Consider the following 15,430-nt stretch of genomic DNA (forward strand, 5'->3'; position numbering starts at 1 on the left):
CAGACCTCACAACCATGAAGGGCAATGGGTTCTATAACTGATTCAAGTATTTTTTGCCAGATCCTAATTGGTATGTCGAATTTTATGTTCCTTTTGATGGCATAGAAGGCCCTTCTCGCCTTGTCTCTCTCAGATCGTTCACAGCTTTGTGGAAGTTACCTGTCGCGCTGATGTTTAGGCCGAGGTATGTGTAGTTTGTTGTTGAACACAATACCCTCCCCCGCTGCTCTCTCTCTCTCTCTCTCTCTCTCTCTCTCTCTTTCTCTTTCTTTCTGACACGTGGGATGATGTCACCTACCGACGTATTCTGGAAGGACGGAGGCGTGATCGCTGATCAGCAGGTCCTTCACCTGGTTGATGATGGCAAACTTCCAGTTGTCCAGCACCTGGGTCAGGTTGGAGCAGATCTTAGTCTGGCTTTTATCTGCTGGAGATGACATGGGAATGTTCATTCACCACTCAGATACAGAAGGTAGACTATACTGTACTATACCACTGGCTGTTCAGTCTTGAAGATAACAAGCTATTAGAACACAATATCTATTCAATATCAATGGATGTATAGAACATATTGCTTGAAGTGTGCTACATAAGAGACTCTACAAGCACATACAGGAAGTAGTTTACAAACTAGTGACTGTGTCTGTTCTGCCGCACCTCTATTAAAGAGACTCCTTTCGTCTTTTGACCTCACCCTCTCACCGTCACCCCCTACTCACAAGGCAGGCAATACGCTTGACCTCATCTTTACTAGATGCTGTTCTTCTACTAATCTCACTGCAACTCCTCCAAGTCTCCGACCACTACTTTGTATCCTTTTTTTCTCGCTCTCCTCCAACACTACTCACTCTGCCCCTACTCAGATGGTAATGTGCCGTCGCAACCTTCGCTCTCTCTCCCCGCTACTCTCTCCTCTTCCATCCTATCATCTCTTCCCCCTGCTAAATCCTTCTCCCTCCTGATTCTGCCTCCTCAACCCTCCCCTCCTCCTTTCTGCATCTTTTGACTCTCTATGTCCCCTATCCTCCCGGCCGGCCGGGTCCTCCTCCTGCTCCGTGGCTTGACGACTCATTGCGAGCTCATAGAAGAGGGCTCCGGGCAGCCGAGCGGAAATGGAGGAAAACTAGACTCCCTGGGACCTGTCATCTTTTCACTCCCTCCTCTCTACATTCTCTTCCTCTGTTTCCGCTGCTAAAGCCACTTTCTACCACTCTAAATTTCAAGCCTCTGCCTCTAACCCCAGGAAGCTCTTTGCCACCTTCTCCTCCCTGCTGAATCCTCCTCCTCCTCCCCCTCCCTCCTCCCTCTCTGTGGATGACTTCGCCAACCATTTTGAAAAGAAGGTTGACAACATCCGATCCTCATTTATTAAGTCAAATGACACCGCTGGTCCTGCTCACACTGCCCTACCCTATGCTTTGACTTCTTTCTCCCTCTCTCTCCAGATGAAATCTTGCGACTTGTGACGGCCGGGCCGCCCAACAACCTGCCCGCTTGACCCTATCCCCTCCTCTCTTCTCCAGACCATCTCCGGAGACCTTCTCCCTTACCTCACCTTGCTCATCAACTCATCCTTGACCGCTGGCCATGTCCCTTCCGTCTTCAAGAGAGCGAGAGTTGCGCCCCTCCTCAAAAAAAACCTACACTCGATCCCTCCGATGTCAACAACTACAGACCAGTATCCCTTCTTTCTTTTCTCTCCAAAACTCTTGAGCGTGCCGCCTCTAGCCAACTCTCCTGCTATCTCTCTCAGAATGACCTTCTTGATCCAAACCAGTCAGGTTTCAAGACTGGTCATTCAACTGAGACTGCTCTTCTCTGTGTCACGGAGGCCCTCCGCACTGCTAAAGCTAACTCTCTCTCCTCTGCTCTTATCCTTCTAGACCTATCCGTGCCTTTGATACTGTGAACCATCAGATCCTCCTCTCCACCCTCTCCGAGTTGGGCATCTCTAGCGCTGCTCACTCTTGGATTGCGCCCTACCTGACAGGTCGCTCCTACCAGGTGGCGGTGGTGAGAATCTGTCTCCGCATCACGTGCTCTCACCACTGTTGTCCCCCAGGGCTCAGTTCTAGGCCCTCTCCTATTCTCTCTATACACCAAGTCACTTGGCTCTGTCATATCCTCACATGGTCTCTCGTATCATTGCTATGCAGACGACACACAATTAATGTTATCCTTTCCCCGCTCTGATAACCAGGTGGCGAATCGCATCTCTGCATGTCTGGCAGACATATTAGTGTCGGATCACCACCTCAAGCTGAACCCTCGGCAAGACGGAGCTGCTCTTCCTCCCGGGAAGGACTGCCCGCTCCATGATCTCACCATCTCGGTTGACAACTCCATTGTGTCTTCCTCCCAGAGTGCAAAGAACCTTGGCGTGACCCTGGACAACACCCTGTCGTTTCTCCGCTAACATCAAAGTGGTGACCCGATCCTGCAGGTTCATGCTCTACAACATTCGCAGAGTACGACCCTACCTTACACAGAAAGCGGCACAGGTCCTAATCATCTCCCGCCTGGATTACTGCAACTCGCTGTTGGCTGGGCTCCCTGCCTGTGCCATTAAACCCCTACAACTTATCCATAACGCTGCAGCCCGTCTGGTGTTCAACCTTCCCAAGTTCTCTCATGTCACCCCGCTCCTCCGCAAAACTCCACTGGCTTCCAGTTGAGGCTCGCATCTACATTTACATTTATGTCATTTAGCAGACGCTCTTATCCAGAGCGACTTACATTATTATTATTATTTTTATTTATTTTTTATACCCCGTGGGAAACGAACCCACAACCCCTGGCGTTGCAAACGCCATGCTCTACCAACTGAGCTACATCCCTGCTGGCCATTCCCTCCCCTACCCTAGACGACGCTGGGCCAATTGTGCGCGCCCATTGGTCTCCCGGTCACGGCGGCTACGACAGAGCCTGGATTCGAACCAGGATCTCTAGTGGCACAGCTAGCACTGCGATGCAGTGCCTTAGACCACTGCGCCACTCGGGAGACTACAAGACCATGGTGCTTGCCTATGGAGCTGTGAGGGGAACGGCACCTCCTTACCTTCAGGCTCTGATCAGACCCTACACCCAAACGAGGGCACTACTTTCATCCACCTCTGGCCTGCTAGCTCCCCTACCTCTACGTTAGCACAGTTCCCGCTCAGCCCAGTCAAAGCTATTCACTGCTCTGGCACCCCAATGGTGGAAACAAGCTGCCCCACGACGCCAGGACAGTGGAGTCACTGATCACCTTCCGGAGACACTTGAAACCCTACCTCTTTAAGGAATACCTGGAATAGTATAAAGTAATCCTTCTTCCCCCACCCCCCATAAAAAAATTACAAATAATAATAATAAAATAATAATAAAATAATAAAATAATAATAAAATAATAATAAATAATAATAAAATAAATAAAATAAAAAAAGGTGGTTGTCCCACTGGCTATCATAAGTTGAATGCACCAATTTGTAAGTCGCTCTGGATAAGAGCGTCTGCTAAATGATGTAAATGTAAATGTTTACAGGAAGTAGATTACATACTAGTGACTGTGTCTGGTCTGCCTTACCTCTATCAAATAGACTCTACACATACAGGAAGTAGATTACATACTAGTGACTGTGTCTGGGTCTGCCTTACCTCTATCAAAGAGACTCTACACATACAGGAAGTAGATTACATACTAGTGACTGTATCTGGTCTACCTCACCTCTATCCCACTCTGACGTCTCCTGCTTCCACTTCTGAGAGACACACAGAGAGAGCAGAGACAGCAGGGCTAGAACCCTCCTCATCATCATCTTCCTCAGGAAAACTACAACAACAACAACAACATCATCATCATCATCATCATCAACAACAACAACAACAACATCATCATCATCATCAACATCAACAACAACAATATCATCATAATCATCATCATCATCATCAACATCAACAACAACAATATCATCATCATCATCATCATCATCATCCTCACAACCAACAACAACAACAACATAATCAACAACAACAACATAATTCATTCAACCCCTCCACTATGTCTGACATAGACAAGCCTACATGTGAGGATCTGGAACCAGTGTCACCTCTCAGTGACAACAGGTGCAGAACACAGTAAAAACACGATAGATGCTGAACTGTTTAGCATGTCATAGTGATGAATAGATGAGATTGGACCTGGTTCTGTAGATGATTAGTCTGTGTCTTTGTAGTCCAGCCCTCAGACCCAAAGGGTGATTATCAGAGAATAGTCTCTCTGGGCAAAAGCAGATAAAACACCATCATTATGTGATTGGCTGAACTGGAAGTTGTTACTACAGGTCGGCACAGAATAACCCGCCATCAGTTACATGCAGAATCAATATATTATCTGAAGTTGATGTGATGTTATTGTTAGGCCTACTGCTGCTAGGTAGCTCTCTCTGCTCTCCCCCCTCTGTCTGTCCTTGATTGCAGGAGTGAAGTCTGGTGTGCGGGAGTCAGGGTTCCAGCTGCAGCTCATTCACCATAATCACCTCAGCCTTTAAGACCCGGTCAAACTTACCACTCATCGTCAGATCATAGTCAAGACGACCATGTTAGTCTCGCTGTCGACTCAACCTGTTTATTTTTGCTCTTTGTGTTTTGGCCTGTTCTATTTATTTTTTTCTCCTGTGCCACAGATATTTGGAACCTGACTCCTGCCTCCGCTTCACTCCTGCCACCACCATCCTGCTCTCCACTACCGGACCTCTCTTTGGACTCACCACGGACACTAGGACATTACGGTACCACACCTGCCCTGACCTGGATCTGTTACCCTCCCTGTAACCTGGACTTGCTCTTCCCCTATTATTGGAAACCTGGACTATTGAACATTTTAAATAAACCTGTTAAACCTTCTCTGGTTGGTGTACTTGTCTGCATTTGGGTTCTAATACTGGTAAATCATAACAGTATGATCTGACCATCATGAACCCAGCAGACAGTAGCTTGGATACCACCCCAGAGTGCACTCAAATTTGGACTGCCATAGCCAATCAGGGCATTTTACTTGGCCAACATGATACCCTGTTTAAGACGATTGCTGAGGACAGTCAGGTGCTGCTTAATCAGGTTCAATTACTCACCAATCAAGTGTCTGCCCTTACTACCCCTTCAGCCCAGATCAGAGAGCCTTTGTTCCTGCTCCAGAGCGCTATGACGGGAACATGGGAACCGTGGCGATTTTTTTGACTCAATGCTCGTTAGTGTTTGAACAACAGCCCCTCACCTACGCCCTCAGAAAGAGCCCGTATTGCCTACCTTATCAACTCTACTAGCGGTTCCGCTCGTGCTGGGGATCCGCGGTCTGGGAGAGTCAGTCGGACATTTGCAACGCTTTACGTTGCCTTCACCACTGAGAGATGAGGAAGGTTTTTGACCACCCCGCACGAGGCAAGGAGGCTGCGAAACGGTTGTTTTTCTTCGGCAGGGGGCTCGCAGTGTGGCGGAGATGGCAGTGGAGTTTCGGACTTTAGCAGCAGTGAGTGGTTGGAATGACGAGGCATTACAAGGAGTGTTCATCAATGCTTTGTCTGAGACTTTAAAGGATGAATTGGTGTCATATGATGAATCGCCTACCTGGATAATCTTATTTCACTCACCATCAGGTTGGATAATCGGATTCGGGAGAGCCGCCGGGAGAGGAGTGTTAGTTCCAAGCAACCTGTCTGTCATCAACAAACTCCTCCCCGCATCTTCCCTACGGAGAAAGCCGTGTCTTCCCGAGTCGATACGAGGAGCACTGAACCCGAGCCATGGAGGTGGGTCGTGCACGGTTGTCCTCAGAGGAGCGGGCACGCCGCATTCAGGCTCGGGTCTGCCTGTATTGTGGAGAAGCTGGTCATTTCGTTCCTTCCTGCCCAGTTCGTTCCGGGGAAAAAGGGCCGGCTCATCATTAATGGGAGAAGTTTTGGTGAGCCGAGCAGCGGATTCTTCCTCTTCTCCCCGCATTCTGCTCCAGGCATCCCTCCAGTGGCAGTTCCAGAATCTCTCTGTTAGTGCGCTGATTGACTCTGGTGCAGACGAAAGCTTTTTGGATAGAGAGTGGGCTCAACAAATGGATTTGGAGACTGTCCCTATGGACTGTCCGCTGCAGGCTAAGGGTCTGAATGGACAATTGTTGACCCATATTACCCATCAGACTGTTCCTGTTTGTCTTAGAGTGTCGGGAAATCATCAGGAGAACATTCAATTCCATATTATCGACTGCCCACAGACCCCTCTGGTCCTTGGTATCCCCTGGCTCATAAGACACAATCCACACATTGATTGGGTGACAGGTAGAATTGTTTCATGGAGCACATTTTGTCATGTGAATTGTTTGTGTTCTGCTCTGACTCCTGCCAGTACTGTGCCTCGACCTCCACTGGAGTCCATGGATCTTTCTAATGTTCCTGACGTGTATCATGACCTGGCATCCGCTTTTCTGCAAACACAGAGCTACTTCTCTTCCTCCTCACCGGCCTTACGACTGTGCCATTGACCTCCAGCCAGGAGCCCCGCTCCCCAGCAGTCGCCTGTACAACTCTCCCGGCCGGAGACGGAGGCTATGGAGAACTACATTCGGGACTCCTGGCGGCAGGTATTATGCGTCCTTCCTCGTCACCTGTAGGAGCGGGATTTTTTTTGTTGCTAAGAAGGATAAGACCCTCAGACCCTGTATTGATTACCGTGGACTTAACAACATCACCATTAAGAACAAGTATTCTCTGCCTTTGATTAATTCTGCTTTTTCCCCTCCTTCATGGTGCTACCATCTTTACGTAAACTGGATCTACGTTTAAATGCGATCACCTGGTGCGCATTCGTAAAGGTGATGAATGGAAGACTGCCTTCAACACACCCTTGGGACATTTTGAGTATCTGGTTATGCCTTTTGGGTTGTCTAATGCCCCTGCTGTTTTTCAGGCACTAGTCAATGATGTCCTTCGGGACATGTTGAATCGGTTTGTTTTGTCTATCTGGATGATATTTGATTTTCTCAGAGTCCTCCCAGGAACATGAACTGCATGTGCGCCAGGTGTTGCAAAGGTGTTGGAGAACAAACTGTTTGTGAAGATGGAGAAATGTGAATTTCATGTGTCTGAGACCTCTTTTTTTGGGTTACATCATCGCTCAAGGGGGAGTTGGGATGGACCCAGCTAAGATCTCTGCTGTCACGGACTGGCCAGCCCCCTCTACCCGCAAAACAACTTCAACGATTTCTGGGGTTTGCGAACTTCTATAGGAGGTTCATCAAGGACTACAGCCGCATTGCGGCGCCACTCACCGCCTCACCTCCATCTCACGACCGTTCGCTTGGAATGAAGGGGCCGAATCAGCGTCGAAGAACTGAAACATCGTTCGCCGGCTCCCATTCTGATGCAGCCGGACCCCGACCGCCATTGTCGTGGAGGTGGATGCATCCGACACTGGGGTAGGTGCGGTGTTGTCACAGCGTTCTCCTGAAGATAACAAACTGCATCCCTGTGCTTTTCTCTCAAGGAAACTTTCTCAGGCAGAGAGGAATTATGATGTTGGCAATCGTGGAACTGCTCGCCGTTAAGCTGGCTCTCTCGAGGAGTGGCGACATTGGTTGGAGGGGGGGCGGAACAACCCTTCATCGCTTTGGACGGATCATAAGAATCTGGCTTACCTCCAGTCAGCGAAGCAGCTCAACCCCCGTCAAGCCAGGTGGGCACTATTTTTTGGGAGATTCAATTTTTCTCTGTCTTACCGTCCTGGGTCACGCAACGCCAAGCCTGACGCCCTGTCTCGTGTTCATTCGGCTGTTGATACTGGTAGTAACCCTGAACCCATTTTGCCTCCTACCTGCAGTATTGCGGTCGTCACATGTGACATCGAGGGGATTGTTAGACAGGCTCAACATCATCAAGCTGACCCGGGAGGGGTCCTCCTAACCGGATGTTTGTCCCTGAGTCTGCTCGCTCCCAGGTACTTCAGTGGGCTCACTCGTCTCCCCTTACCTGTCACCCTGGAGTTTCGCGGACCCTTGACTTTGTGCGACGGAAGTTCTGGTGGGCCACGATGGAGGCGGACACTCGAGCTCATTGCTGCTTGTACGGTATGTGCACGAAGTAAGAACTCCACCCAGGCCAGCGCTGGTCATCTACGACCTCTACCTATACCCAGCCGGCCCTGGTCGCATATCGCTATGGATTTTGTCACTGGACTTCCCCCTCGTCTGGAAAGACTGTAATTCTTACGGTGATTGATCGTTTTTCTAAGTTCGCTCATTTTTTGGCCCTACCTAAACTGCCCACTGCCAGAGAGACGGCTGATATTTTGGTTGAACATGTGTTCGCTCTCATGGTCTACCCACGGATATTGTCTCTGACAGGGGTCCCCAGTTTGTCTCCCAGGTGTGGAAAGCTTTCTGTAAAGCTTTGGGCATTACATCCAGCCTGTCCTCTGGATATCACCCCCAGACCAACGGGAAGCCGAGAGAGCGTAACCAGGAGATGGAGACCGCTTTCGCTGTGTCACAGGGTCTAACCCTGGGTCATGGAGCTCCATGCTCCCCTGGGTGGAATATGCTCATAACACCTTGACTAACGCTTCCTCTGGTTTGTCTCCTTTCTGTGTGCTCTGGGTTATCAACCTCCCCTGTTCCCTTCTCAAGAGAGGGAACTGGCGGTACCCCCGGTGCAGTCCCACATGCGCCGCTGCTTCAAGGTCTGGAGGAAGGCCAGGGTAGCTCTGTCCCGAGCTTCGCGTACATGCAGAGGCAAGCCAACCGTCACCGGTCCCAGGCTCCCCGGTTACTCTCCTGGTCAAGAGGTATGGCTGAAGTCACGGGACCTTCCATTGAAGGTGGAGTCTAAGAAGATGGCGCCTCGTTTTATAGGACCGTTCAAGATACTGTCTATTGTTAACCCCCTGCGCGGTTAAGCTACAGCTTCCTGCCTCCCTACGGGTTCATTCCACCTTTCATGTTTCCCAGATTAAGCCTGTGTCGGTTAGCCCTCTGTGCCCGCCTCTCGTGCCCCTCCTCCGCCCAGGATCGTGGGTGGGGGTCCGGTCTACACGTCCGGCGACTTCTGGATGTTCGCCGCCGGGGTCGTGGTTTCAGTACCTGGTGGATTGGGAGGGTTATGGTCCTGAGGAACGTTCCTGGGTGCCCAGGAGCTCATTGTGGATCCTGCTCTGGTCCGAGAGTTTCATAGGTTACATCCCCGATAAACCCCGCCGGCCGCCAGGTGGCGTCCGGAGAGGGGGGTACTGTTAGGCCTACTGCTGCTAGGTAGCCTCTCTCTGCTCTCTCCCTCCCCTCTGTCTGTCCTTGATTGCAGGAGTGAAGTCTGGTGTGCGGGAGTCGGGTTCCAGCTGCAGCTCATTCACCATAATCACCTCAGCCTTTAAGACCCGGTCAAACTTACCACTCATCGTCAGATCATAGTCAAGACGACCATGTTAGTCTCGCTGTCGACTCAACCTGTTTATTTTTGCTCTTTGTGTTTTGGCCTGTTCTATTTACTTTTTCTCCTGTGCCACAGATATTTGGAACCCTGACTCCTGCCTCCGCTTCACTCCTGCCACCACCATCCTGCTCTCCACTACCGGACCTCTCTTTTGGACTCACCACGGACACTAGGACATTACGGTACCACACCTGCCCTGACCTGGATCTGTTACCCTCCCTGTAACCTGGACTTGCTCTTCCCCTATTATTGGAAACCTGGACTATTGAACATTTTAAATAAACCTGTTAAACCTTCTCTGGCTTGGTGTACTTGTCTGCATTTGGGTTCTAATACTGGTAAATCATAACAGTTATATTGTCATATTATTTACACAGTCATTATTTTCAGACTAGTTCATGTTCACATTCCATTTGGCATGCAGATATCCAGTGGATGATGGTTTCACAATAGAAAACATTTTCCTCTGTAAATAAATATAATATTGAATATTGATCCCTAATATCCAGTGATTACAGCTGGTTTATCTGTAGATACTCTACCTGACTGTGAAGCTGAGATGTGAGCTGTTTATCCCCAGACCAGACCAGACCAGACCAGACTAGACCAGATTAGACCAGACCAGAACAGTGTGTGGTAGTATTCCAGTATGACTGAAGCTCTGTAGAAGAACATGATGTGGACAGCTCTCTTATAAACTATCTAAGCCATCCCCCACCTGCTGGACTCCTCCCCTTTATAACCAGGACACCCCTCTGTAAACGCACACACACACACACACACACACACACACACATGGTTCCTGTGCACACACACACACACACACACACACACAGAAAGAAACGCTGGTCTGGAGGTCTGTAGTGTTACAGTGAAATGTCATCTCTAAAGGCTGTCTGGAGGTCTGTAGTGTTACAGTGAAATGTCATCTCTAAAGGCTGTCTGGCCACAGATACAGTGGAGGTGTTTGATGTAGCAGCAGTATCCCTCCTCCCTCTCCCCTCTCCCCCCACCTCCCCGCTCCTCCTCCTCTTCCTCCAGAACTACGTTCCTGAAGCCTACTGTAATCATCTGTGGAACATCTGGGCTCTGCCTGCAGCCCAGCCCAGCCAGCTCCGACCGCTCTCTAATACCCTTTTTACACTACTGAGTTGAACCGAACCGAGCCGAGACAAGCTGAGCTGAACTCAGCTGCGCTGGCCTGGTTCTGCATCCAACCACCATAGTTGCTGGAACAATCCTGCAAATGACAATGTGAAACTAAAATATCTGAGCCTGTTCAGTAGGGTTCAGGTTGGCATGATAGTGTGAAAATGGTCTGATATCTGAGCCAGCTCAGTAGGGTTCAGGTTGGCATGATAGTGTGAAAAGGGTCTGAGACTGTCAAGAGTAAAGCGGTTAACCCAGTCTCACAACCAGGGAGTCACATACACACACTGACAGCTCATAAAGTTCTAATCAGGAGATTATTCAGCAGTAAACATAGGAGAATAATACCTTACATCATTGTTTGGGCCGAGTCTGAATCATGTGATGGAGAAATGAAACATGTAACAAACTACACTGTATACACTGTTCAGGTTCACAGAAAATAAGACACTCTGTTACTGTCATGTTGTTGCAGTTTCCATGGTTATACACAGTGTTGCCTGATATTCCAGATGATGTAATACCCTATAGTTCAATAAAGATCCCATGGAGTTAACCTAAGATCATGACTAAAACCAGTACTGAAACACACAGCTTGTTTATTACTCATGGTAGCATGTGATCATCCTGTCACCGTTATAAATGGATCTAATGATCTTGACATAACTTGCTTCAATCCAAACATTACCGTCCCAGAAAAACAGAAATTCGTTCCCTCTGGTGCTGGGCTGAGGAGAGGAGAGGCCAGTCTGTGGCCAGCCAGCCCAGTAAGGGCCAGCCCGGGGCCTGAGCCAGCTGGGTCTGGAGATGGGGGAATAAGCCCCTGCAGAGCAGAGAGCCATCATGGAGTAGTGAGAAGAGATCCATGACTCCTGTGAGATATATCATTAGTCTTCTGTGTTTCTAGACTCTAAAATGTTATAAACAAATGTAGGAACATTTGGAGAGAGAAAAATAAGAAAACGTTGTGATTCAATTCCATCTCACCAGTGAACAACATTGATTTATTGGAATATTACAGACCAATGCTCTCTGGGACAGTGTGGGTTCCCCAGGAAGAACAGTTGAATGTTGACACTAACCTTTTTTGACACAGGAACCAAAGCACTGACTGGAACCAAAATATTTGTTCCTAACAGAGATTATACAATAGACAATTTTTCAGTGAAACACAGTCTCTCTCTATTGAAGTAGCAGGTGGAAGGGAAACATGTTGCCAGCCTCCATCACTTCTAATAGCAGGTGGAGGGGAAACATGTTGCCAGCCTCCATCACTTCTAATAGCAGGTGGAGGGGAAACATGTTGCCAGCCTCCATCACTTCTAATAGCAGGTGGAGGGGAAACATGTTGCCAGCCTCCATCACTTCTAATAGCAGGTGGAGGGGAAACATGTTGCCAGCCTCCATCACTTCTAATAGCAGGTTGAAGGGAAACATGCTGCCAGCCTCCATCACTTCTAATAGCAGCTGGAGGGGAAACATGTTGCCAGCCTCCATCACTTCTAATAGCAGGTGGAAGGGAAACATGTTGCCAGCCTCCATCACTTCTAATAGCAGGTGGAGGGGAAACATGTTGCCAGCCTCCATCACTTCTAATAGCAGGTGGAGGGGAAACATGTTGCCAGCCTCCATCACTTCTAATAGCAGGTGGAGGGGAAACATGTTGCCAGCCTCCATCACTTCTAATAGCAGGTGGAGGGGAAACATGTTGCCAGCCTCCATCACTTCTAATAGCAGGTGGAGGGGAAACATGTTGCCAGCCTCCATCACTTCTAATAGCAGGTGGAGGAGAAACATGTTGCCAGCCTCCATCACTTCTAATAGCAGGTGGAGGGGAAACATGTTGCCAGCCTCCATCACTTCTAATAGCAGGTGGAGGGGAAACATTTTGCCAGCCTCCATCACTTCTAAGAGCAGGCAGAAGGGAAACATGTTGCCAGCCTCCATCACTTCTAATAGCAGGTGGAGGGGAAACATTTTGCCAGCCTCCATCACTTCTAAGAGCAGGCAGAAGGGAAACATGTTGCCAGCCTCCATCACTTCTAATAGCAGGCAGAAGGGAAACATGTTGCCAGCCTCCATCACTTCTAATAGCAGGCAGAAGGGAAACATGTTGCCAGCCTCCATCACTTCTAATAGCAGGCAGAAGGGAAACATGTTGCCAGCCTCCATCACTTATTAAGACCAAAGTTTTACAAACTATCTGATGATGATTTATCACAGAAAAGTGTTTACTGTAATTGAATGTCCAGTGATTACAACAGCAAGCTTTTTTGGTCAAAGCTTTTAAGGTAATTTGCAAGCACAATATAGCCCGTTTGACTGCACTAAGGTTATTCTACTGGCAGAATATTCCTCTACTGAGAGACCAGAGATGTAGAAGCCAGATAGAACCCATTCCAGGCAGCCAGATGCTGTAGAAATAACCTGATCCCTTTTATCACTGTGCAGGAATCTGACTGGACAGTACTGGCATGAGCACCACAGCTTCACACACGACACACACACACACACACACACACACACACACACACACACACACACACACACACACACACACACACACACACACACACACACACACACACACACACACACACACACACACACACACACACACACACACAAACACACACACATACACACACACTTACACATACACACACACACACACACACACAACATTATCATTCCATCCACCAGCCACAGTGATATACTATAAATACCAGCACACAACTTACAGCTGAAATCACATATCTGTTGATCAAACAAGCTAACGGTTTAGTCTTTAACTGACAACACAAACCTGTTGATCAAAAAACCAAACGGTTTAGTCTTTAACTGACAACACAAACCTGTTGATCAAAAAAGCTAACGGTTTAGTCTTTAACTGACATCACATACCTGTTGATCAAACAAGATAAGGGTTTAGTCTTTAACTGAAAACACATACTGTGGGGAGAACAAGTATTTGATACACTGCCGATTTTGCAGGTTTTCCTACTTACAAAGCATGTAGAGGTGTGTAATTTTTATCATAGGTACACTTAAACTGTGAGAGACGGAATCTAAAACAAAAATCCAGAAAATCACATTGTATTTTTAAGTAATTCATTTGCATTTTATTGCATGACATAAGTATTTGATACATCAGAAAAGCAGAACTTAATATTTGGTACAGAAACCTTTGTTTGCAATTACAGAGATTTCCTGTAGGTCTTGACCAGGTTTGCACACACTGCAGCAGGGATTTTGGCCCACTCCTCCATTCAGACCTTCTCCAGATCTATTTTTGTCTCATCAGACCACATGACCTTCTCCCATTCCTCCTCTGGATCATCCAGATGGTCATTGGCAAACTTCAGACGGGCCTGGACAAGGGGGACCTTGCGTGCGCTGCAGGATTTTAATCCATGACGGCGTAATGTGTTACTAATGGTTTTCTTTGAGACTGTGGTCCCAGCTCTCTTCAGGTCATTGACCAGGTCCTGCCGTGTAGTTCTGGGCTGATCCCTCACCTTCCTCATGATCATTGATGGCCCACGAGGTGAGATCTTGCATGGAGCCCCAGACCGAGGGTGATTGACCGTCATCTTGAACTTCTCCCATTTTCTAATAATTGCGCCAACAGCTGTTGCCTTCTCACCAAGCTGCTTGCCTATTGTCCTGTAGCCCATCCCAGCCTTGTGCAGGTCTACAATTTTATCCCTGATGTCCTTACACAGCTCTCTGGTCTTGGCCATTGTGGAGAGGTTGGAGTCTGTTTGATTGAGTGTGTGGACAGGTGTCTTTTATACAGGTAACGAGTTCAAACAGGTACAGTTAATACAGGTAATGAGTGGAGAACAGGAGGGCTTCTTAAAGAAAAACTAACAGGTCTGTGAGAGCCGGAATTCTTACTGGTTGGTAGGTGATCAAATACTTATGTCATGCAATAAAATGCAAATTAATTACTTAAAAATCATTCAATGTGATTTTCTGGATTTTTGTTTTAGATTCCGTCTCTCACAGTTGAAGTGTACCTATGATAAAAATCACAGACCTCTACATGCTTTGTAAGTAGGAAAACCAGCAAAATCGGCAGTGTATCAAATACTTGTTCTCCCCACTGTACCTGTTGATCAAAAAAAGCTAACAGTTTAGTCTTTAACTGACATCACATACCTGTTGATCAAACAAGCTAACGGTTTAGTCTTTAACTGACATCACATACCTGTTGATCAAACAAGATAATGGTTTAGTCTTTAACTGACATCACATACCTGTTGATCAAACAAGATAATGGTTTAGTCTTTAACTGACATCACATACCTGTTGATCAAACAAGCTAAGGGTCTTCCACCTTTTGACTACAGCAGCGTTTCCCTAACTCGGTCCTGGGGACACCAAGGGATGCACTTTTTTGCCCTAGGCACTCCAAACCTCATTAAAATAATAAAATAATTGATTATATGAATCAGCTGTGTATTGCTAGGACAAAAATCTAAATGTAAATTCCTTGGGATCCCCAGGACAGAGTCTGAGAAACGTTGGACTAAGGTATATTTAATATATTGTATATCTTACAGTATATGGATTCTAGATCCATCTCCTGGACTACGGTATATTGAATATATTGTATATCTTATAATACATGGTTTCTAGATCCACCCATTGTATGAGAATATACATATTCCCTGAACATAGCAATGTAGAAAAGAGACTGAGACAGACATACTGCTAATCTAACATGGTTTAGATGTAAAGATGTTGAGATGTACCATACAGATGATGACTGGATCCTGTCCACTGGCCCTGTGGACCACTGAGATGTACCATACAGATGATGACTGGAT

The 15,430-nt window shown here is 47.6% G+C and overlaps 1 long non-coding RNA gene across 2 annotated transcripts; it reads right to left on the bottom strand.

Moving 5' to 3' along the window:
* Positions 1 to 337: 337 nt before the first annotated feature.
* On the bottom strand, positions 338 to 10,108 carry LOC121551476. 2 transcript variants are annotated; one of them, XR_006659882.1, is made up of 3 exons: positions 9,989 to 10,108; positions 3,707 to 3,811; positions 338 to 424 (listed from the first exon to the last, which is right to left on the bottom strand). It is a non-coding gene; the product is annotated as an uncharacterized LOC121551476 (long non-coding RNA). The 2 variants fall into 2 exon arrangements; XR_005997068.2 differs by having other exon boundaries at positions 345 to 427.
* Positions 10,109 to 15,430: the final 5,322 nt, after the last annotated feature.

The sequence above is a fragment of the Coregonus clupeaformis genome, unplaced genomic scaffold (assembly GCF_020615455.1).
Source record: "Coregonus clupeaformis isolate EN_2021a unplaced genomic scaffold, ASM2061545v1 scaf1846, whole genome shotgun sequence".
NCBI lineage: Eukaryota > Metazoa > Chordata > Actinopteri > Salmoniformes > Salmonidae > Coregonus > Coregonus clupeaformis.